Source organism: Capra hircus, chromosome 24 (genome assembly GCF_001704415.2).
Source record: "Capra hircus breed San Clemente chromosome 24, ASM170441v1, whole genome shotgun sequence".
Classification (NCBI taxonomy): domain Eukaryota; kingdom Metazoa; phylum Chordata; class Mammalia; order Artiodactyla; family Bovidae; genus Capra; species Capra hircus.
In genome coordinates this window covers 58,687,973-58,713,320 of record NC_030831.1, presented here as the reverse complement: position 1 = coordinate 58,713,320, position 25,348 = coordinate 58,687,973, and the positions used below count along the sequence as shown (strand labels likewise).

Genomic DNA, 25,348 nt, shown 5'->3' with positions numbered 1-25,348 from the left:
CCAGCGCTCGGGTGTAAGTGCGTCTGGCCCCCCCACAGGGGACCCCCTTCCTCCTCCCTGGCTCCAGAAGGGTGTGGAGCTGAGCGGAAGCACCGGACTCCCAAAGCCAGGAGTCTCTCTTTCCTCGTACTCTGCTGAGGCCTCCAAACAGATCTTCGAGGTCTTTTTACACCAAGTGAAAGGGCTACTCGCTCAGTCATGTCTGACTCTACGACCCTGCGGACCATAGCCCGCCGCATTTCTCCGTCCATGGGATGCTCCAGGCCAGAAGACTGGAGTGGGGAGCCTTTCCCTTCTCCAGGGGATCTTCCCGACCCAAGGATCGAACCCAGGTCTCCTGCCTTGCAGAAAGACTCTCCACCATCCGAGCCACCAGAGGAGCCCGCAAAGCACAGTTACAGGCCGGCGCTTTCTTGTCAGGCGTTTGGGCCACTGCGATGGAGCGCGCGTGCTCCTTACCCCCAAGGACAGGGGTGAGGGATGCCGCTAGTGCCTTCCAAGGCTCAAGACCGACTCCCTTCCTGCTCCTCAGCAAAGAAGTGACCAGCCCCAAATGCCAGTAGTTCTGGGGTTGAGAACGCCCTAGTGATAGGTGTGTTTGGAAGGACCAGAAAAACCCCTTCGATCCCTCTTTTCCTTAAGTTACCCCAAATGATAGCCACCATGGGGATGTCTGTAAGCCAGAGGAAGACAGGATTAGCTTCTGTTACCCCGTAAGTCTGGGCGTTTCCAAGCTGAGGTCTGCTGGCCCCCCTTGCACATGACTTACTCCTGGCACCCAGTATCTGAGGCTTCGGGACTTTTTGAGAAAGCTGAGGGGACACAAGTGGGAACGCCTTGAGCGTTTCCCACCAGAACTAGAAACTCTGTCGGGTAAGTTGGTATTCCCCGGTCAGCTTACGTTCTGCTTTTCGGCCTTGCAGGGTTAAGCAAGAGGAAAAGCTGTCGCTTCAGCTTCATGCGCACTGGCAGCTGTTGCTCAGATGCAGGGAAATAAACAAAAGGAACCAAAGGAAAGAGCACAGCGCGCTGGTGCCAGTTCTCATCCCCCGCCGGCAGCTTCGAATGGAAAGGTGCAGAGCGGATGGAAACCGCTGTCAGGCCCGGGGCCTGGCCAGCACATGGCAGGCCCTTGAGTGCCCAGCTGATCACGGCAGGGCATAGAACTGGAGGCGAGTAGCATAGTCCAAGGCGAGGAGGACAGGCTGACTCGGGGGGCCCCCACCCCCATCCTGGCCCAGCCAGCAGCTAATCCCTTACAAGTCATTAGGTTCCCGGCCTCGACAGCCTAATATCACAGGTGAGAATGTTGACCTAAATTATTTCCAGTGTTTTCTAATCCTAAGACTTTGAAAAATCAACAGTGGCTTCACCCTTTTAGACAGTCTTCATAGAAAGTGAATTCTATTCATATCAGATGTGATTGGCTCTCTTTCAGTTATGGGAAACAGAGGCGCTTCAGAATGATTTTCTTAGGCTGTTCTTCTCCTGTCTTCAGATGCCCAGAGGTGCCTTTCTCCTTTGGGTGTGTGCGCACGTGCACTCAGCATCACTGGTTATTCTAGTAAAGTGAAGGCAGATACTGGTAGCTCAGTACACGCAAGGCATGTCCTCTTCCAACATTGAGAGCCGGGTTAGTGTGTCCTGTAAAATAGAAATTCCTGGACAGGGCAGAGAACACTGCTCTTTGGGGATAGTCCCAGCTGGACCTCACTGAGGCTACCGGAGCCCTGAACATTTCCTTCGGTCGCCCTGTTCCAGGCGGGTGGGTAGTGCCGCACGCAGGCAGTAATGAAGCTCCTCTGGAATTCAGTGTTCTGGGAGGGGAGTCACCTGCTTGCCATGTGGACAGATGTATTATGAAGGGTGATCAAATGAAAGATGTCCTCATTTGTGACCACAGGAGGGGTAGTTTTCAGCTTCTACTGTGTGTGAAGTGAGGAGCTTTTAAAGTACCCAGGAGACACAGGTGCTTTAAAAGCATGGATGTTAGCATCTTGGAGAAGCGGATCCAGGAACCCACCTTTTTTAAGGATCCTCACAAGATTCCCATGTGCAGCTGAAGTCGGGCAAGCTGTTCTTGGGGGGTGTTGATGAGGTTCATGATCCAGGTCCTGTTCGTGCCTTTATGGAACTGTCAAATGTTGCTGATTTCACCTCTGTGCTAAAATTCCTCTTGCTTTCCTAGCTAATTTTAACAAACTGAGAAGCTAATAAGTGCGTTTGCCAAACAGGCAGTTATAGCCGTTGTCAACAGAGATGAATCGCCTGTCAAACTTTTGTCAAGGGGATTCTTGTGTTTTGAGAGATGTTGAATAAGAAATTATATAGCATTCCATCTGTGAGAATCTAGTGATTAGATGTCAGTGAGGCTGAAATTAATCTCTGTCTTTAAGCTGGCAACATGACAAACATCCGTATTTGTGCTGTGACTTTCTTCATGTTTTTGATCATAAAGGCAAGTATCCTCTGTTTAAACTATCTCAGCTCTGTAGGATTGTGCTTCAGTTGGATCACATCATTGATTTTTTTTCCTCTCTACATCTATTCAAAATTAATTCATTAGAGTAATACTACAACTCCTGTCTTTGTGAGTTTTCCCAGTTAGATACACGGGGTGTGTGGGTCACAGGCTTGTTATGTGTCTATATAACCTACTCATGTTTTCATGGATAGAATTGATTCTTAAAAATCCACAGATCTTATTAACGCTTCCATCTGCATGGCAAGCAAATTGGAGTATAGATTGATCAAATATGATCTGCGATATTTGGGGAAGACTTTGTGATATTAGCTTTAGAACTGGCGGAATAGCAGAAGTGCCGTCAATCATGGGCAGCTTACATTGGCCCATCGTGTTTTTCCAGGGAGCTTTCCTTTCACTAAATTAATCTTCAGACTCCTATTGTACTGCCAGACTTGGCTTTGGCTGAAGAGAGGACCGGCTTCATCTCTGTTACCTAGAGACTTAAAGCAGCATCCCAGATAGGTGTGCCAGCCCTGGGGCCCCATAACCTCTCCTCCCGCTTAAGAGCTCACTGGTACGAGTGTGTCATTAACGCTGGTGCCTTTCTCTCTCAAACTCCGCCATCCCTTCCCATCTACGTCTGAATTCAGGATATTCAAACACTAGTCACAGACACTTCTGCTTCCCACAAGCCCAGCTGTGCCCAGGGAACCTTCAGAGGAAGGAACAAGGGTGTTGGGTTTCCTTTATGCCAGCCAGCTGGCCTTTATTCAGATGTACTACGGGATTTCTCCGGGTTCTGTGCAGAGAGCCACATCCGAGACAGGAGTCAAGTTCAGAGGATAAAAGGGATTCTGGAGGAGTCAGAACAAAAGGACCTCATCAGGTAGGCAGCGTCCAGTTTGCAGACTTGTTGGCTTCCTCGCTTTGAAAGAGGACAGACAGATCCCTGGGGAAATGGCAGTCTGGATAAGATGCAGGAACTCGGAACAAATGGGTGCATTTCGCCTCCTCCATCCCTTTGAAAGGATCGTTCATTTGTTTGGCTCAGAGGCAGAAGCCTTGACAAGGCGCCCGTGGTCGGGGAGGGGGGAGTGGGTGGGGTGAGTGGATGGGGAACGATTTCAGGGGGGCGAAAGCCACGTCCTGGCTCCACACACAGCTCCTCACTGCAGGGGAGATGGCAAAAGTGATACAATCCCTCATTGAATCAGAACCAAATAAAGGGAGTGAGAAGTAGCTTTTAATATTATGCCTCTGTCTCCTTACAGCTTTTGTGTTTTTTTTTGCCTTAGTCATAAATGTCAAGGTTTCTGACAAGCCTCAGACTTCTACCCCATTAAATATTGACATTTCTAATGAAGCCACTCACCAAAAAGCATATTTGCTAACTTATTTTACACTTGACATTCAGGGAAAAATGACTGTGGAGCCCATGTAGGGGAGAAAAAAATAAAAACTATTTAAAAAACAATGATCTGAATGGTACAGCCATTTGGGAAAATTGTTTGACATTTTCTTACAAAGTTAAACACACACTCATCATATGCCCAGCTGTTCCACTCCTGAGTATTTAGCCAAGTGAAATGGAAACCTATGTCCACACAAAAATGCGTATGCAAGTGTTTATAGTAGTTTATGTCGATAATCTCCAACAATTAGAAACAGGCCAAAGATCTTTCATCTGGGGGGATGCACAGGGCTAAGCTGCGTCTATACCGTGGAGATACCGCTCAGCAAACCGCAGGAATGAGCCACTGTTACACAGAAGAACGTGACTGGATCTCATGTGCATTAAGCTAAGTGGCAGAAGTCAGGTGCATAAAGGCTACAGCCTCCTGTGTGATTTCCTTTCTGTGTTATTCTTGCAGAGGAAGAATTAAAGGAACAGAAATGGAAATTAAAGACGATGCCCTGGGACTGATGGGAAGGTGTCAGTTAAAGGGGCAGAGAGGGGAGGATTTGTGGGTCACGGAGCTGTTCTTTCTTGATGGCGATGGTGGTTACTGACTCTACGCTTATCAGATCTTGGAGAACTGAACACTGAAAAAGGTGGATTTTATCAGGTGTAATTTGTGCATTAATAAATATAAAGAAAAAAAAAAGATGGATGGGAGACGCCATCACCCATGGGCGTGGGCGTTGCCCACCTGCAGCACTGTGGCTGCTGAAGCCGGCTGGGTCCAGTGTCCTGGATGTCTCCAACCACCTTGACTTTGGACTCTCTGAATGACTCCCACGGCACGGGTTAATGGGGCCTGAGGGCGCACGCGTGAAATAACAACAGTGCAGTTAGCTTCAGTTTGACATGAGCAGTGGGGCTCTACAAGGGCCATCTGGCCTCACCCCCCTTCACTTCCACGTTCTGCTGTCTTTTGTCTACCCTGGTCGTGTTTCGCTAGTTTGTATTAGGCATTCATTCCTGGCATCAAGGTCTGGATGAGAGTTTGTTGGATGTGCTCAGCCTCTGAGGCCACTTTTGTAAGGACGTGTCATCACTATTCCTAGCGGTTTGTTGTCCTGAGTGGATTCAAGTGGTCCTGAGTGGATTCCATGAGATCCAGGCTGTTGGCTCTCTGGATAATCTGCAGAGGGGCGTGATCTATCTTGACCCTGCCCTGCTCTTGAACCCCGTGCCCTGGGAGGTGTGCCGTCCGCCCTTCTGTGGTGTTTTGCGTGAATTTTGTGCACTGCAGGTAGGAGTGTGGATTGGTTTGCTAGGGCTGCTGCTGCAAAGGGGTGCAAACTGGGTGGCTTGTGGAGAAGCTTACTGTTTCTCAAGTTCTCAAAGCTCCAAGCCTGAGATCCAGGTGTCAGGGGGGTGGGTTCTCTCTGAGGGCTAATGGAGGAGAATGTGGCCCATCCTCTCTCCCCACCTTTGACCTCCCCTTGGCTTCTGCGGCATCACCCCGATCTCGGCCTTCCTCTTCACACAATGTTCTCCTGGTGGGATGTCTGTATCCAGACTGCCCCCTTTTATAAGGACCCCAGTGTATTGGGTTAGGGGTCCACTCCAGTATGACCTTCCTGTCCCAGGGGTCGAACCTGGCGTCTCCTCCATCTCCTGCATTGGAAGATGGGCTGTCTACCACGAGCACCGCGAGGAGTCTTAGTATTACCTCGTCTTAACTAGTAGAGTCACATTCTGAGATTGGGGCTTCAAAAGAGGGTTCTGGGTGGGGACACAGTTCAGCCTATAACAGTGTATCCGTTACTGCTTTTTCACTGGAGGAAGAGTCAGCCACCTGGAGGTACAGACTGAAAGGTCTCTCCTCACTTCCAGTTGGGCAAACACATGGGCGCCCAGGAGCCATGGTGCTAAAGCTAAACGTCTCGCCAGGCTGCAGTGCAGTCTATTTCGTGAACACGACATCAAAGCAGACTGTGTGTTTATCCTTCGTCAAAACTGGAGCACGGAAGAGTAAAGGTACGTTTCTTGGAATCCGTGTGGAGCTGAACTGAAACACCGTGAGCAAGAGAGCTGGTGAAATCTGTGAATGGTGTTGACCCAGTTTTTGCCAAGCTTTTCTTAGGCAGTAGAATTCCTTCTGGGAAAGCCTTAGTTCTTCAGTCACATCTGACTCTTTGTGACTCTGCCAGGCTCCTGTGTCTGTGGAATCCTCCAGGCAAGAATACTGGAGTACATAGCCATTCCCTTCTCCAGGGGCTCTTTCTGACCCAGGAATTGAACCAGTATCTCCTGCGTTGCAGGCAGCTTTTCTTGCCATCTAAGCCACCAGAGAAGCCCTAGAATTCCTATTACAGTGTTTCAAAGCTAGAGCTCATTTTCTCCAATGCACAGCATTAGCCATTTGCTGTCTTGTCAGTGATTTGTTAAGGAAATATTTTATAGTATGACTCTGAGCTTCAATTTTAGATCATTAGTTTATTTCCAGTTAAGGTTCTAGAAGTGTGAAAGCAAAGAGAATCTGACCAAGTCACCATACTATAAATTATGTGAGAGTATCACCCCCGAAGTCAGTCTCAAAATCATTGTGGTCTAATTAGATTCCCAGCAAATGCCCACTGATGTTACTGTAATCTCATCACGTGGGTGACACTGGTGTGAACCAGCCATGACTCAGCTCTGAGGAACTTCAAGAGTTACTGGCACCTGTGTGGTCTTTAAACTCCAGCTGCTATTCTGCTGCCCCTGCTGAGTCGCGTCAGTCGTGTCCGACTCTGTGCGACCCCATAGACAGCAGCCCACCGGCTCTCCCGTCCCTGGGATTCTCCGGGCAAGAACACTGGAGTGGGTTGTCATTTCCTTCTCTAGTGGGCCTAATACAGAGAGAGTGTCCCACCATGAAGGGGGGAGCTGTGAAGAGGCAAAAGAGCATTAGAATGGTATCTGATTGGATGATTTTGACCATTCATTTAGCAAAAATATATATCTAATGGGGGTCACAAAGAGTCGGACACAACTGAGCAACTGAACTGAATGTCACTGCATAAAGATTAAAAAATTCAGACAATCCCTGTCCTCAAGATGTTCACAGTGAACTGAATAACAAAAATATATGAATAGCATCCTATAATAAATAATGGGAATGTAAACAAAGCTCTGTAGAATTTCAGATTTTTATGGCAGTTACTCCAATTTGGAGGCACCATAATACACCAATAACTTCACTCTTTACCTGGGAAGTTGTGGCACTTAGATTTACAGTAACTCTAGCAAGTTTCTCAACTTTTTTTCCTCTGATAAATTATGTCAACTAAACAGAGAACGAGAGAGTAGTGTAAATGTTACAGAGAGTACAGGCCGAAGGATAGGGTTTGGGGGCTATATTAGAGCCCCCTGATAAACAGAATCAATAGGATACATATCTAGAGGGAGAGACTTATTGTGAAACTTTAACCCACGCCGTTGTGGAAGCTGGAAGGTCTGACACCTGCAGGTCAGACCAGTAGGCAGGAGGTTTAGGAAGAGCTGATGCCGCAGTGTTGAGTGTGAAGGCTGGAATAAGCAGGGGTTCTGGGTTTCAGTCTGGAGCAGAGTTCCTCCTCCTCCTCCCTCTCTTTGCTCTCAAGGTCTTCAGATGATTGGATGAGGCCTGCCCACACTGTTGTTGTTCAGTTGCTCAGTCGCGTCGACTCTTTGCGGCCCCATGGACTGCAGCACGCCAGGCCTCCCTGTTCTTCTCTATGTTCCAGAGTTTGCTCAAGCTCGTGTCTGTTGAGCCGGGGATGCCATCCAACCATCTCATTCTCTGTCGCCCCTTCTCCTCCTGCCCCCAATCTTTCCCACATTTATGAAGGGTAATCTGCTTTGTCCAGAGTCTGTCGAGTTAAATGTTCATCACATAAAAAAATGACCTTATAGCAACATCTTGACTAGTGTTTGACCGAGCAACTGGTCCCCATAGTCTGGCCAAGTTGAAACATTAACCATCTCAGGGACTCATGAACCTCTAGAGTCTTCAGTGTCTCAAAACTTTGCCTCACGAATGAAGCATGGATGTTCAGAGGTCAGAGTTCATTCTCCTAAACTGTCCTGGGTTTCAGCTTCTTGCCGTTTGAAGGCTGGGTCACCCTGCTTGCTTGTCTACATTGGGTGAAGTTTGGAAGTGAATGAAGTTAATCCAACCAAGCTTGCCTAAACAATATAAATTATCTTGACTGATTTACATATTTTGACACTTTATATAAGGCAGACTTTTTCTCCCCAAAAAATCAGTGTGATATAAAACCATGATAGGGGATGTTTAGGGGTACTGTTATATAGTCATTTTTTTTCCTTGAAGTAATTCACTTGGAAACATTGTCAAAACAATCTGCGGCCAAGTCTGTGCATGCCATCTCACATGGGTTTAATTACGTTACCCCCCAAAACCCAAACGCACATATGATATTAGTCTAACATCTCAGAGAACTGGTCTGTAGTAACAGGAAATCCAGGACCTCTTCTATTTAGTCTTCCTATGACAACAATTGGTTCCAGCTTCACCAGGGCAAGGGGGAAAAAAAACATAAGATTGGTGACAGCTACAATAATATTGCCTCGGCTCTCTTCAACTCAATAGCAAAGCTGATCTGATGCCCTAAGACATTTTTTAAAGAAACACGCATTCCCTCACCGTCATGGGCTTGCTTCGTGGCCTCTTTCTTCTCATGCTCGGTGACTGTCAAAGTGCCAATGGATGGCACAGTGATGCCACGTAATCTGTTCTGCTCATTTACGTTTTGCCCCGGATACCACCTCTGCCAAGACAACCGCTGCAGAGGCCCACCTGGTGCCATTTTTAGGTCATTCTGAAAGATGGAGGGGGGTATCACTGGGTGTCCTCAGTGGCTGAAGTCTAGACTAGACTAGACTCTTCCGGAGTCTAAAGACAGTGAGCTCTGGGGCTTCCCTGATGGTCCAGTGGTTGAGAATCTGCCTTGAATGCACGGGACGTGGGTTTCCATCCCCGGTCGGGGAACTAAGATCCTACATGTCGCAGAGCAACCAAGCCCGTGTAAGGCAACTAGAGAGCCTGTGTGCTCCAAAGAAAGATCCCACGTGAGGCAAGAAAGTCCTGACACAGCCAAATAAATGAGTGGATATTTAAAAAATAAATGTAGTGAGCTCTGACCGCGGTCCAGACAACATTTACAGCTGGGCCTCTCTCCCAGATTTTGATTAAGTAAGTCTCAAGGTGGGACCTGAGGATTTTCATTTCTAACAAAATCCCAGGCCAGGACCATTTGAGCATCAGTCTTCTGTGTGTGTCAGAGAGAAAATATTAGGTTAGACCAGCCTTGGTGCAAAGACGCTGGTGTTCCTACTGACTGTCCATTTCACCTATTCATTTCCTGTAGTATTTAACAGAACCACTATATGGGTAGGTATATTAAAAAAAAAAAATCACTGTCAAAGGATTATGACCTGTATTTTTTAAGAAGAGCAAAAACAAACGTGTAAGGGAAAGTCAGGTGATCTTGCAAAGAACACAGAACTTTGTGCCAAATGCTTCAGCTTTGTCTGATGCACTTCAGCAAGCCGACCTCTGAAAGGAAGTAAGTTAGTCTTGGCCTGGCTCCACTGTGGACCAAACAGAGGAGAAAGCACATCTCACTTTGGGGGGTTGGCTCTGACCCTAATCAGAAGCGGTGGGGTGATTTTCTGGCTCAGGCTCATATATTTCAACTCAGCAGTCAACTTACTTCTCTGATGGAGCATGAAATTGAAGCAAGATGGCCCCCCAGCTGCAGGACCAGCTTGGTGGGATCTGGGCCCAGGGCACTGCTTAAGACCACATGAACGCCAGAGGCTCTGATGTCCCGACTTGCCTGCTGGTTGGTGGGTGGCGGAGAGGGCCTCCGGCTCTCTGGGAGCCCTGGGCTGGGATCCGCCCTGGTGCCTTTACCCAGCTGCGGTGCTACCCTTTGTCCTCTCTGGAAGCTGCACACCCAGAGCACTTTTCACATTGCACTGATGAGCTGCCCCGGCCCCTGGGAGGTCCCGGCCCCCCACACCTCCCTGAGGGCAGCTTCCTTTTCATTTCCTGGGAGGTCACTGCCCTGGACCCCGCTCCCCTGGCTGTGGTCTTGGGGGACCCTGCCCTGGACACTCACTCACAGCCGTTTGGGGTGTAAGTCGAATCCGAAAGAATATACACATCCTGCGGAGGCCAGGGATGCTACAGCCGGCCCGTCATCGCGCTCCCTGATCAGACCTGGCTCTTGACTGTTTCCAGTTCTGGCTCCGAGGCCTGATTTGCAGAGCCCCTCCCCAGCAAACACACAGTCTCTGTTTACGAGGGTGGCTCTGCTCCACCTCACTGACTGACTGGTCCTCCCCGTGTGTAGGCTCATGTCCACCTCCTGGCACACTGTCCCTCCGCTTGTGAGCGGCACTGGGCAATCAGGCGCACACTTGTGTGTGTGTGCGCTAAGGCACTTTAGTCGTTTCCGACTCTGCAACTCTATAGACTGTAACCCGCCAGGCTCCTCTGTCCATGGCATTCTCCAGGCGAGAATGCTGGAGTGGGCTGCTGTGCACTCCTCCAGGGGAACCTCCTGACCCAGGGACCGAACCCACGTCTCTTTATGGGCAGGCGGGCTCTTTACCACTAGCACCACCTGGGGAGCTCCGGTAGCACACAGCTTCCCAAACAGTTCCTCTCTCAGGCTCTCCCAGGAAGCTCCCTCCCCTCAGCCAGGGTAAGGAAGTTACTGCGCTTTACCGTTCGGTATCTCTTCATATTTTGAAGCCCCAGACTTCAGAGAAAAGACCTTGATGAGGATGAAGTGACGTGAAAATGTTAGTCACTCAGTCGTGTCCGACTCTTTGAGACCCCATGGGCTGTAGCCCGCCAGGCTCCTCTGTCCATAGGATTCTCCAGGCAAGAATACTGGAGTGGGTTGCCATTTCCTCCTCCAGGGGGATCTTCCTGACCCAGGGATCAAACCCCGGTCTCCTGCACTGCAGGCAGATTCTTTTACCATTTGAATCACCAGGGAAGCCACTGATGGGGATAAGGTTAAATGAGGTCATAAGGGTGGCGCCCCGATCCAATGAGATTAGTGTCCTTAAAAGCAGAAACAAGCAGCTTTTTCTCTCCACGAGCTCACTGTCACTCATGAGCTCTGAGAGAAGGCCATGTGAGGACAGAGGAGGAGGCCGTCTGTAGCTCAGAGCTCCCAGCAGACATGAATGCCTGCTGGCGCCTTGATCCTGGACTTTGTACTAAGAGAAAATAACTCTGCTGTTTAAGCCAGGCAGCCTGTCTAAGCTGAGACAGGAGGGTTCAGGTTTGAAAAGTGCTGGAAGGACCCCGGCAGGGGCCCCTTTTTTTGCCCCAGAGGAATTTTCCTCACTGTGGTTCTTTGTGTGAGTTCAGATTTCAAAAGTTAGAAAAATAATAGCCATAACAGCAATTTTAAAAAGCCCTTCTGAGTGAGTGGGCAAATTTAAAGTTCAAAACAAGTTAAAAATTCCATAGTGCAGTTTAACATTAGGAAAGGGCTGTGTGGGCCCAGTCGTGTCTGACTCTTTGCGACCCCACGGACTGTAGCCCACCAGGCCTCTCTGTCCATGGGATTCTCCAGGCAAGAACACTGAAGTGGGCTGCCATTTCGTTCTCCAGGGGATCTTCCCAGCCCAGGTGCTGAGCTCGCATCTCTTATGTCTCCTGCATTGGCAGGCCGGTTCATCACCTCTGTGCTGCCGGGAAAGCCCTGCCTTAGATCAGATCTGATCTGGTGCCTGAAATCTGAGTCCATTGATAAACTGGGAGTGAACCGGGTCTGCTTGTTATTACATTATTGATACTGACTTTTATTCCTGACAGAAGCAGAATAGTGTTTGGTTGTTGTTGAGCAAAATAACATGGTTGGCTATGGACTCAGACGATTCTAGGCAGAGCATTAGGCCAATATCAGCCCTAGAAAAGGACAGAGTGAAGGGACATCGGTTACCAGCAGGGAGTTGATTGCCTCACCAGAAGAATCAATACTTTATCGTTGAATCTACGTGGTAGCAGCTGAGGATGCACATTAGGGTGGTGTCAAGGATAGAATGGGCTTCCCTGGTGCCCCAGTGGTATTATCCGCCTGCGAATGCAGGAGACGTGGGTTCGATCCCTGGGTCAGGAAGATCCCCTGGAGAAGGAACCGGCAACCCGCTCCAGTATTCTTGCCTGGGAAATCCCGATGACAGAAGAGCCGGACCAGCTACAGTCCATGGGGTTGCAACAGAGTCGCATAAATGCCTCAGCAACTAAACAACAGCGAGGATCAAACAGGATCTCGGTCCCTTGGCCCTCCACCACTTCCTCCTGTGTGCGTTTCCATATTAGCTCATTGAAGAGTTAGTGTCCTCCGCCTTTCATGCAAGCAAGAAACGTTTCATGAAATAAGATAGTGAATGAAGGCGTAGTACTTTTCCATAACCAAGACAGACGCCTTGGAAGTGACCAGTGCCTCTCGCCCCTTCACTTTGCAGACGGAAAGGAGACAGTCTGCCAAATGATTTGTGATGATGAACGTGGTGGCCTTAGGAAGCTTGTCTTAAGACTGAGGGGATTCTTTTCTTTTTATCTTAATTGCTCATTTCCCCCTGACTTTCATCTGTATTCTTAATGTCTTATGAGGCTTTATAGATTTTTTGGTAGCTAGACATTTCAGGAAGCAGCCAATAATTTTTCTTGGTGGGGGGCAAGGCAGAGGGAGTGATATTTTTACAGAAGCAAGTGTTAGCCTGCCACTCTGTCCGTGAAGATGTTTCTTATAAGGAAATTGAGGGATTTTATTAATACGTTCCGATAAGGTTAGCAGCATCCGCAAACAGGATCCTTGGCTACGGACAGCAGAGCAGAGAGCTCTGTTCCTGTCTTGGGACAGTGAAGGGCTTTTTTCCTGTGTACTCTGTTATCGGGACTTCTTCCAAACACGTGTGAAGAGGCTTTACTAAGGGATTTAACTGGATATACCTATATGTGGTTAAAGCTGTTAAGTGACATAGAGCTTCTGTCCTCTTAGGTGACTTTTTGATATCTTTGCTCAAATTTCCTAACTTTCACAGCATTTCTAAAGAAGAGTGTGATTAAGTTACTAGTTGCTGCTGCTGCTGATTTCTAAAGAGTGTGATTAAGTTACTAGTAAATGATCCTTAAAGAAACCAACTCTGAATATTCATTGGAAGGACTGATGCTGAAGCTGCAATACTTTGGCCACCTGATGCGAAGAGCTGATTCACTAGAAAAGACCCTGATGCTGGGAAAGATTGAAGGCAGGAAGAGAAGGGGATGACAGAGGATGAGATGGTTGGATGGCATCACTGACTCAATGGACATGAGTTTGAACAAGTTCTGGAACTTAGTGAAGGACGGGGAAGCCTGGTGTGCTGCAGTTCATGGGGCTGAAGAGAGACACGACTTAGAGCCTGAACAACAACAAAATGATGCATATGAGCCTTAAGCAGGCCTGTTCAGTGTTAGAGTGGCCTCACCTTTCCCCCTGTAGCTCATACGGTAAGGAATCTGCCTGCAATGCTGGAGACTGAGGTTTGATCCCTGGGTCAGGAAGATTCCCTGTGGAAAGAAGTGGCAACCCACTGCAGTATTATGGCCTGGAGAATCCCATGGACAGAGGAGTCTGATGGGCTACAGTCCCTGGGGTTGCAAAGAGTCGGACACGACTGAGCGTCTAACACTACACCGCCCCGCCTGGCAATTTCTTCTCCAAATGGTCACAAGAGGCAAGCGGCCATTAAAAAAAAACCAACAACTGGGGTCAGAGGTTGTGACTCAGGGGTCCTAGCTGATGACAACGGGGGACAAGAGTCCTGAGTATCGGCCTGAAAAGCTCTGCCTTAGACTGTTTTACTCATTAGGTGGATGTTGTATTTGACGTTTCTTGGGGGAGAAGAAAATTTGAAACCTTGATGGTGTGTTTGAGAATTTAACAGGCTTTTTATCTGTGCTGTTCTAAAAAAGAAAGTGTTGACAACCCGTCTTCCTGTCTCTTTTTATCCCTTATGTTTCTTTCAACTGATGGATTTGTTTGCACACCTCTGCGTATTACGCAGGCTTCTGGAACTCTCCATGTCAGCCAGTGTGGGTTCTTCAGAGAAGGAACCTCAATTCCTCCACTTATTCAAACCCACTCTTAGTCCCAGTCTCTGCTGCAGGCTCCCCAGATGATTCCATTTCTTCTCTAAGCCCTGAGGTTTTACTGCTGATTCGGAGGTTTTGACGAATAACTTCGTACTTTTTGGGGAATTGGCGCGTGTCTTACTCCTAAATTTTAAACTCCTTTGTGAAGATCTGGGTTCTCATCATCTTTCACGTCCTTAGCATGAGAATTCCTCATACCTGGAGGCATTCAACCTGACTCTGGCTGGATTAAATCCCAGGGAAGCTAGCTTCTGAGCATCCCTTAGCCTTGGCTCGCTTCCTCCAGCAGGAGCCTCACTCTGTGGGTCTGGGGCCTCTTGAGGCGCGGTACCCTTGGAGTCCATCCTTCAACCTCTCTGCATCCCTGGCCAGCACGGGCAGCTCCATGGCAGAGGGAGGAAGTGGTACCCAGCTGCTGCCCTGGGTCCAGCACCAGCCGGAGAGCAAGCAGAGCAGGGCAGCTGCTGCGCCTCCCCTTCCAGACCATGCCCGCCTTGGCCTGTGTGCCCCGCACACATGTGGAACTGGCCATTCTAAGAAACAGTCCAATCATTGCTGAGCCAGGGCTGCCTGATTGCAACAGGGTCTGCAGATACGCAAAGATCCCCATAAACAACGCAACCCTCTCCGCTTTGTTTTGACTTAAGCTCTTAACAAAATGCACTTAAGCTTTGAAGGACCTCTTTCCTTGGATACTCCCACTCCAGTGAAACAAACAAAAAAACCCCAAAACGCCAGTGTGGGTTGGAGAACTTACAGACTGTGATGATGTTTTCATTCTCCAAATAATGACTCATTTCAGAGCTGATCGGGGCACCCTAAAAACGGCTGGTTCGCGCGCAGAAGCGTAATTAAATTCTGACACATAAGGTCGTTGCCCTGCACGCTGCTCACTCCCTGCCACTGGGTCTTTGACTCCAGCTGTCTTTAATGTTGCTTAAAGCCCTCTGTCCTCCGCAGCTGGGTCATATTCAGTAAGTCCTTACAACGCATCTGATGAAGGTCAGTCCCAGAGCTCGCATTAGTCATCTCCAGGAAAGGAGGGTGGGAGGCGGTGTTACTGCGGCTCACTTTCTCCTGTCCTGCGGACCCGAGGCCTCTTTATGCTCCGGGCTCCATCACGTCTTCCGCTTTAACTGCTCCTGGAAGACAGAGCGCAGCTGGGCCTGAGCACCCCGGGGACTTGTCCACAGCTGGGATTTGACTCCGTTGAGATTCCCGGAGTGCTCTGAGGACAAAAAGCCTCATCTGTATTTTGCGAGTTTGCCAGGGGGAGCCCAGGTCAAGAGCAGCTGAGATGTCTTTCAAGGCAGGAGCCAGACAGGAGGTCGGGCGTCAGAGGAGGGAGGAGCAGAGGCCCTGGAGCCGGTGTGGCTGACCTGGGAGCGTGCAGAGCTAAGACCTGGAGACCGTGGTCCTGGGCGAACCCTGGAAAAGAGACTCTGAATGCCCTGAGATGCTCAGAAAGCACTTTCCGTTACTGAGGCTGCAGGCAGCAAAGCTTCCCTCTGGCATTGCTTACCATACCCCTGAGCTCCTGAGCTGTGGATTTCCTGCCAAGACAGGACGTCATTTACAACAGATGGAGTCGGTCTGTTTCTTCAGGATGTCCCAGCTGAGACCATACACTGACTTCCCTTCACACAGTGTAAGGAATGAGTCCAGGTCAACGGCATTCACACGGGATACAGCAGCAGCATCTTTTTTTTTTTTTTTTTCATCGTTTGCACCTTCTGAATGGAACTGAAGATTTCTACCGCAAATTAGCTCTCTAGCTGTTTTTCTAAAGCAGCTACGTGACTGGCTTTAGTGGCTGTTTTAATCTTTCTGAAATTGAAAAATTGTACCAAAGAGAGCTGGCACAAGAACCAGATTCTTCCAGTATGACATTGGGCCTGGGCTTCTGGAGCAGAAACTGAATATGATGTTTTGGCAAACGTAACAGAGACAACGAGGGGTGAGGGTGTAGGTCGCGGGGTCCCCATGCAGTTGTAAGTGACTGTAACGCAACTGCTGAAGCTTGCCACAAAGTTCAGCTCCCTGTCCCAAGGGGAGGCGCCGAGGAGCCCTGTGTCCTTTTAAACTTCCAGGCTTTTACCTTTCCGTGTAGGGCAGTGAAAGTTTTTGAAAGGTTTGCAAGTTTTACCTTTCAAAACTCTTGTTGACGAGTTTTAAAACTATGCCATTTCAAGAAGAAAACGTTTCAAATTCTGAAGTGCTTTGTCACAAAATTTCTGTTTATACTAAGGCTTGCCTGGTGGCTCAGCTGGTAAGGAATCCGCCCACAATGCAGGAGACCTGGGTTCGATCCCTGGGTTGGGAAGATCCCCGGGAGAAGGGAAAGGTTACCCACTCCAGTATTCTGGCCTGGAGAGTTCCATGGACTGTATAGTCCAAGGGGTCGCAAAGAGTCAGACAAGACTGAGCGACTTTCACTTTCTCATTATAAGAGTAGAATGGATGAAACCTGCCATTTATACCTTAAAATATGAAAAACACACGTGCCTGTTTATGAAGTTGGGTGGGTGAGAGTAAAATGAGTGTCTGAGCCAGAGGAATCAAAGAAATCACATCCTCCAACCGTCTTCTTATATGAATGCCTTTAAACCAGCTCCAGGATTAATGAAGGCCCGTGCTACTTACTGGCAGAGATCTAGAACTGGACACTCTTGAGCTGTCATTCCCGCCTCCTGTCCGTTATACTTGCTTTATCCTCTCCAGACACTGGGGTAGTCAGCTGGAGACAGGTGGTCCCTACTCTTTCTTGAAGCCATTTCCACATAGCAGTTAGCCTGCACCCCCAGGAAACTTTCTCTACAGGACTGTCCTCCCTGGTGTGGATGAGTCCGATCGCCCCTGGTGGACTGCGGGACACCGTCTCATCTCCTTGTCACATAAAAGCTGATGTAAGCGGGACAGAAGAGATCCTAGGAGTGGACATCTGGCAGGTCTAAGTGTGCTGAGCCCTCAAGAGCTGGCCGTTTCAGCCTGTCATTCTGCACAGAGCTCACCTCTCATCAGAAGTCCTGTGGTCTTCTTGGCCTCTTGGAACAGTGACACAGAAGAAAGTCGGAATGATATAGACACTGTCAATAACAAATAGCTATTTTGGTTGCGCAAAGGACCTCCGATACATGGTGAGGACAAGAAATGCTTTGTCTGACACTTTGCAACCCCATGGATTGTTTTCAGCCAATCCTTTTAAAGAAAAAATGTGTAACAGACTGTAGGTAACATACTCAATGCGTAACATTGACACACAGTGATGAACTGACCACAAAGGATGAACCAGCTCCCTCCCTCCTTTACTCCACATCAAGCTTCTGGTCTGGAAACTACTCTCTCATTTCACTGAGCATTGATCACTAACCAGAATTCTCCCCTAGATGCTAGTGGTCCCCAGCAGTGGCTTTTCGAACATCTGGAAGGACATAGAAAGCTTCTCCATCGTGGGCCAGCTTTACAATACCACAGACGTTTTATTTACACTTCCTGGACTTTGTTCCGCAGGCCTCCAAGTCACCGCAGTGCTGACAGCGCCTGAGATGTTGGAAACACAGCTTGGTGTTTTGCGGCGAACCACGGTTACTGAAATCAGCAGTGGCATTTGAGCCTCCCTTGTTTGGGGCTCAGTAGCAGAAGACAGCCTACAGGGCAGTATCTACTCACCTAGAAAGAATGGTTTTCCCAAATGAAGGTGGTACTTGGGGCTGGTCTGGATTTTGCCCCAAACTTTCTCCCCTTTTCCCTCATCCCTAGAGCAGGAAGGGTTTTAATGGCTTGAGTTTATGATGCTGCAGACAGGGCACCTTCGGCGTCTCTCAGCAGCTCTGGCCCCACGCCCACTTCTCGGGCAGGGCTGTCACGGCCTCTGGGTTTCGTGTGCCTGGCTGGTGCTGTGGTTGTGTGTTGCAGTCTCTCCAGTCGAGTGTGACTGTACGTTTCCTCATCTGTCAAATGAAAGGGTCCCTGTGTCTCTGAAGTCTGTGACAGTAATCACGTGTGCCTGTACTCAAAGGCAGTTGAGTGGCATCAGCTGAGCTGAGGTGTACCTTTGACTCTTCTCAAAGTAATGGCTGCGATTCAATGAACAGAAACTCTCCCTCAGTTTAACTGTTTGGCTCCAGATGAGTAGAACAGGGACCATTAAAAAATTATCTCATTGACTTGACCAGGGTGTTGCTGTCTTTTCTTGATCCCAGGATTAGGATGTTCACCCCTCTGAGGATGTGTTGGCTGCAGCCTACGTGTAGGGGATATCTCCTGGCACGTGGAAATGATCGCCCCCAAAGGCTATGTGAGTGTGGCTGTGTGATCAGTAGAGTCCATTTTTTCCGTCTCCCCCTTATCTCCCCAGGGTTACTGTTCTGCCTTTGAATGGCCAGACCCAGGACAGTCACATGATCAGAGGAAGACCAGCTTCACTTCACCAAGGAAATCTGTGCCCTCAGCCAAGGCTGAGCATTCATTTCAAGGACACAGATAAACAGTGTTTCTTTTCCCTGGGATGATTGATTACACGATTCTTTTATTAAAAAGGCAAGTGGAAATACTCCATCCAAAACGTAGGCTGCCACGTAGCAGGTGTTGTGATAGGAAATGTGTGTGTGTGTGTGCTGGGTCGCTCAGTCGTGTTTGACTCTTTGTGACCCCGTGGACTGTAGCCTGCCCGTCTCCTCTGTCCATGGGATTCTCCAGGCAAGAATAATGGAGCGGGTTGGCATTTCCTACCCCAGGGGATCTTCCCAACCCACATCTCTTGTGTCTCCTGCATGGGCAGGCAGATTCTTTACCACTGGGGCCACCTGGGAAGCCCCTGACATGACATGGATTTGATAAGGTATTTTCCTCTTTGATTTAGACGACTTCCCAGAGTAATATTTGCAAACCTGATAGAAAAAACAATACTGAAACTATTGCCAACTCTGACTTACTCTTCTTTAAAATCATTAAGTGAACAAACAAATACTTGGCGTAGCTGAAGCATAAGGAGCTGGCAGATGGCTTCCAGACATCACTGGCATCAGGATGTACGTGAACAGGGGGAATGTCTCTGTTAAGACATATGATCTTGCCTAAAATTGGAGAAAGAAGAGAAAAATTCTTTCTTGACCCTCTAGATATAGTCTGTGAACTGATCCTCTGAAGAAACATTCTACACGTGTTACCCCAGCGATCACACAAAGGCAGAAATACCCTGGGGACAACATGGTCACAGGATTTTGCAACTCTTTCCATCAACAGCTGGAATCTATTTCCCCGCCCTCATGGCTTCCTCTGGCCAATAGAATGGGACACCCGTGCTGACGTGCCTCGACCACAGGAAGCCTGGCAGCTTCTGCCTTCTCCCTCTTGGAATATTCCTGCCTCTGCAAAGGAAGCTCAGGCTAGACAACTCAACAACGAGAAGCCCGTGGAGAGAGGGGCCCAGATGACAGTCAGCACCCTGGCACCAAGCGTGTGAATGAGTCCATCTTACACCCTCCAGCCCCAGAACAGCCGCCCAGATGGCTGGAGGCGTGAGTGAGCCAAGGCAAGAATTGCCCGGCTCAAACAGAGAATGATGATCCAACAAGTAATGGTGGCTTTCAGCCACTGAGTTTTGGGGAGGTTTGTTACACAGCAACAGATAACTGATACATAGTTCCACAATCCAGATGAAGAAACCGAGGATCAGGAAGGTTCAGTACCTTGCCCAAGGGCTGTAGAGGCAATAAGTGGCAGAATCATGATTTGAGCTAGATCTTTACGACTCCAGATTCTCCTTGGCTTGGCTAAAAGCCAGTTCCCACTTCCGCTGAAAAAGTCCTGAATTGCTGGAAAGGTAAAGTTTTTTGTTTTTAAAGGACTAGTCTCTTATAAACAGATGATAAGGACTGATTTTAGAACATAATTTTGTAGAAACCAATGCAACATTGTAAAAAAATGTTTTCTTAATTTAAATAAATAGAAAAAAATAAGTTTCTGGCACACAGAAACAAAAAGCATAATTTTGTTTTTGGTCTGTTTCTCTTCATTAGGAAGTATTTCCCCATACACTCAGAGCCTGTTCTTTGGGAGCAGGATCCTTGAGCTTACAGGATTTATCAGCTGCTAATTTTCTAACCTCATGGGGCTTGGGCAAACATAACTCATCTGAGGTCAAAACTGTAATTATAAGGACTTCCTAGTCCAGTCCACTCAAGTGAAGGAAAATATTCACCAGGGAAGTGCGGCTGCTGTAGGAGCTGGTATTCTGAAGTTTGAAGTGCAGTCATCCCTTGGGGTGTTGAGAGGGTTGGTTCTAAGATCTAAGGATGCTCGAGCCCACTGTTGGCTCTCTGTGTCTGCAGCTCTCCAGCCGCAGATTCAGCCAGTCAGTGCTCTTGTAATACTGGGGCTGTTGTTTAGTTGTGTCCAGCTCTTTGCAACCCCCTGGACTGTAGCCTGTCAGGCTCCTCCATCCGTGGGATTTCCCAGGCAAGAATACCAGAGTGGGTTGCTGTTTCCTTCACCAGAGGATCTTCCCAACCCAGGGATGGAACCTGCCTATCCTGCATTGCAGGTGGATTTTTTACCACTGAGCCATGAGGGAAGCTGGTGGTAAAATATTTGTTGAAAAAATCTGCATGTGAGTGGACCTGCAGAGTTCAAACCCAAGTGTATAGGGGTTGACTGTACTTTGGGTGAGGGCCCTTTAGGGCTCGGGAGACTTTTCCCGTGAAGGACCAGGTGGTATTTTACGCTTTATGGGCCACATGGTCTCTGTTAAAACTACTCAGTTCTGCCCTCATAGCTTGAAATCAGCCCTAGGCAATAAGTAACCAAGCTGTATTCCAGTAAAACTTTATTTATAGGAACGAACGTGGGCCAGATATTGCCTGTGGGTCATAGTTTGCCAGCCCCTAAATCAGAGGAAGCCTGCCCACTAGAAGGCCATCTGTGGCTTGTTTGAGCATTGAATTGCTCCCGTAGCTCCCAGGTAGCTGCTGTGTAGACAGGCTAAAGCTAAGAGTCAATACGGCCTGGAGGGTCAGATGGCGAGCGATGCTTTCTCAGGATTCATGGAAGCATCCCTTCCAGCAGCACCGTCGTTCCAGTGGACTCCCGAGAAAGCCAGGTGGCAGGCGTTCGGGCATGGCAGCCAGCCACCTGGCACAGGGGAGGGGACGCCTCCTCAGCTGCGTCCTGGGGCAAAGTTCTTCAAGTCTCGGCATGCTTATCTGTATAATGGGGAGAATAGTGAGAAGCAGGCTCTGCAGAATGGCAGGCTCTCTATGCCATGCTGTTGCGGTCTTCACCCTGTGCTTGTGGAGAGGAATCAAATTCAGTGCCATTATCTCCCAGTGTTGTCGTTCAGTTGCTCAGTCGTGTCTGACTCCTTGCGACCCCACGGACTGCAGCATACCAGGCTTCCCTGTCCTTCACTATCTCCCGGAGTTTGCTCAAACTCATATCCACTGAGTCGGTGATGCCATCCAACCATCTCATCCTCAGTCACCCGCTCTCCCCCTGCCTTCAAACTCTCCCAGCATCAGGCTGTTTTCCAGGGAGTCAGCTCTTCGCATCAGATGGCCAGTGTACTGGAGCTTCAGCGTCAGCGTCAGTCCTTCCAGCGAATATTCAGGGTTGACTTCCGTTAGGATTGATTGGTTTGATCTCCTTGCTATCCAAGGGATGCCCAATGTGGGGAGCAGCTCTGGGTCACTAACGTGGTTATTGCCCACAGCTGGGCTAACTGGGCCCTGTGTCACTGCAGCGCTGTTGACCGTGACCTTGCTGTTCATCTACTCATCTGAGTTTTGGCGTCTCCCCCATGGCGCATTCACTCAGCTGGTGACAGAAGGCAGTGGGGCAACTGGGGGCTCAGTGACTGTTGTTGCCAAGGGCTTAAGCAGCTGACTGAAGGGTTACCTGTCTCTGGGCCCAGGCACAGCTGCTGCTGCTGCTGCTGCTGTTAAGTCGCTTCAGTAGTGTCTGACTCTGTGTGACTCCATAGATGACAGCCCACCAGGCTCCTCTGTCCCTGGAATTCCCCCTGCAAGAACACTGGAGTGGGTTGCTATTTCCTTCTCCAATGAGTGAAAGTGAAAAGTAAAGGTGAAGTTGCTCAGTCATGTCCGACTCTTAGCGACCCCATGGACTGTAGCCTACCAGGCTCCTCCATCCATGGGATTTCCCAGGCAAGAGTACTGGAGTGGGGTGCCATTGCCTTCTCCGCCAGGCACAGCAGATGGAGTTTATTTGTAAAATCAGCCTCCATCAGTGAGATCATATATGACATGCTCTTAATTCAGTTTACTTTTCGGGGCTCTTCTCTCCCTTCATGGAGTCCCCATTAGTATTGTTTGCTCCTCCGAGTTGCAGCGTGTTTGATTTAATTCAGTAATTTTGCTAGAACGTGTTTGGAGATGGCGGAATAAGAATTAAAAGAGCTTGTTAGTTCCGCCATCATGGTGCATGTAGATTTTATTTTCACCAATGTTAGATTCTAGAATACCGCCATATTTAAATCAGATGTTGCCATTTTGAAGTATGGATTATCTTTTATTTTGAAAGGACATGTAAAACAGTCTGAGCTATATTTCCAAGTGAAATGAAGAGGCTTGCAGTGCGCAGCATCTTCCTTTTAGTTTTACTCTTAGTTTTAAGGGCTTTCTGCAAATAGTTTGTTGGTCCATGATTTCATTTTCTGATTTGCCCTACCTGGGATTCATCAGGAGGGCTTTCTGGATTTTCCCTCCTTCTATCTTTATTCCTTGTGATAGCTGAAAGGAACCGTGGTGATTACCTAGCCATTCCCTGCGGTCTCTACCCCTCCTCTTTAATAGCCTGGAAAATCAGAGCTGCTTTCCTAGGGTTTCTGTTAGGTGTTGCTGTGGACTGAGTGTTTGGGTCCTCCTCAAAATTCACATGTTGCAATCCTAGCCTTCAACGAGCTGGGGTTTGGAGGTGGGGCCTTTGGGTGCTAATTAAATGTGAAGATAGAGCACTCATGAATGGGATCACTCTTTATAAGAAGAAAGGGAGAGGGCTGCTTTGGCCGCCTGATGCGAAGAGCTGACTCGCTGGAAAAGACCCTGATCCCGGGAAAGACTGAAGGCAAGAGCAGAAGGGGACGACAGAGGATGAGATGGTGGGATGGCATCACCGACTCGATGGACATGAGTTTGCGCGAGCTCTGGGAGTGATGGCCAGGGAGGCCTGGCGTGCTGCAGTCCATGGGGTTGCAAAGAGTTGGACACGACTGAGCGACTGAACTAAAGAGCTGGACACGACTGAGCGACTGAGCTGAAGAAGAAAGAGGTGGTTTTCTCTTCCCCCCATCCCCTCTGCTCTCCTCCTTGTGATGGACAGGTAGAAGGTGAGCATCCGTCTCAAGCCAGGAGTTGGGCTGTCACCGAACTCTGGATCTGCCGGCACCCTGATCTTGGACTTCCCGGCCTCTAGAACCATTGAGAAATCTTTGTCGTTGAAGCTGTCCAGTCTGTGGTACCTTGTCCTAGCAGCTTGAACTAAGTGATTCACTCTATTTGGAGAATGGAAGCCAGAGCGATCTCAAAGTGTCCACGTGACTGTAGTTTCTTATCAGCGCAGATGCTCCTGCTTGCTCTCATAACAAGGACATGTTTCTTCCTGAAGAAGGAGCAATGAGCTGAGGGTGAAGAGGAGGCTTAACATCCCAGCCCGGATGGAGCACTACACAACCATGTGGTCCGGACCCCAGCTGCCTTCTTCGTAAGATGAGGGGACCACCTTGGGTGAACCTCAGTCCTCTCCAGCACTCCCAAACATTTTGGTCATCAGATAGTTGGCATCGTGTGATGAAACAGCTGTTAAGACGTGTTCAGTTTAGTGTAAAGCACTTGAACCTCTTAATGGCTGTCTCTTTATCCATGGTGAATAAAATTATATGTTAAAGTTCAAAATCTTGGCCAAGATGCCCAGTGTTCATCTTTCAGGCAGGTTATCTTTCCAGGCATAGCAGGACCATCTCAGATTTCTACACGCAGAACAGCAGCAGCAACCCAACCCGGGTCCCGTCCTCCTAGAGACCCCAGCACACTGCTTCTGCTGGGCACATGGATCTTGGGTGAGGGTGTGTGTCACAGGCGTGTGTGCACTCTGAACATTGGAAAGCTCACTGTGGGCCAAGGTCAAGGGCACATCCAGTGCCAAATGAAGGCGTTTGGACTTAATTAGTGGGGAATTGCCTAACGAGATCTAGTTTATGAAGATTAACTTGGGAGTAAAATGATAACCCAAGATTCTGTTGATTTAGATTAATATATTGACTTAAAATTTCTATACATGTAAAACCTGGAAGATTAACAAAATCTTTTACCATATAGAAGATTAACACATTTAAAGTGCTGACTGGGAAAAATGTATACAGCATATATAATGGGGCAAAAGATGAACATTCCTCAGCTATAACAAGTTTCTACAACTCAGTAAGAAATACAAAATTGGATCAAGGATTTTGTTATCTATTGCTGTTGAACAAACTGCCCAAAATGTACTGGCCTTAATGAACAGTTGAATATTAAAGCTCATGAATCTGTAGTCTGGGACTCAGATGAGTTGTTTTTCCCAAGTGGGGTCCACTGGAATGGGAATATTCCAGGTGGCTTCTCGGTGATGTGCCTGAGGCCTCAGCTGGCCTGACTAGAACAGCCAGGCCTCTCAGTTTCTCTGAGGTCTTTCTTACAAGGAAGCTAGAGCTTTACCTGGTGGCTTAGGGTTCTAAGAGCGAGCCTTCCAAATGGGACAGCCGCACTGTGTATGCGCTCATCAGGCCTCTGTTTCCATCACGCTTGCTGTACAGTATTGATCAGAGCGAGTCACCTGGCCAAATCCAGCCAGCGCAGGAGGTGAAAACACAAGAGCATGAGCAAGGGGCGTGATCCGCTGTAGGCCCCCAGCACCACAGTCCCCTATGCACAGGGCAGGCAAGTCACTGAAGAAATAGGAATGATGGATAAACATGAAAAATGCACCTTTCCCTAGAGGTCAGGAAATATCAATAAAAATGATGACACTGCTTTCATTTGGAAACTGATGAACATGCAGGATCTAGTTATTAATCACATAGAGTGTTGACAAGCTTATGAGAGAATCGCATACATTTCCCTGGGAGTGTATATTAGTGTGGTCTTTTTAAAAGGTTTTTTGGCAGCTCTGCTCAAAATATAAAATGTGATGACTCAGTAAATTCCACTTCTTCAGATAAAAATCCTCCTACAGGTACCCCAGAACGTACTACAAAGGGATGTTCATGTATCGTTATTTGTAGTGG

The 25,348-nt window shown here is 48.5% G+C and overlaps 1 protein-coding gene across 1 annotated transcript in view; it reads left to right on the top strand.

Moving 5' to 3' along the window:
* The window catches only part of CCBE1 (collagen and calcium binding EGF domains 1), a 238,137-nt gene that overhangs the window by 99,466 nt on the left and 113,323 nt on the right, over positions 1 to 25,348 (top strand). The window lies entirely within an intron of this gene.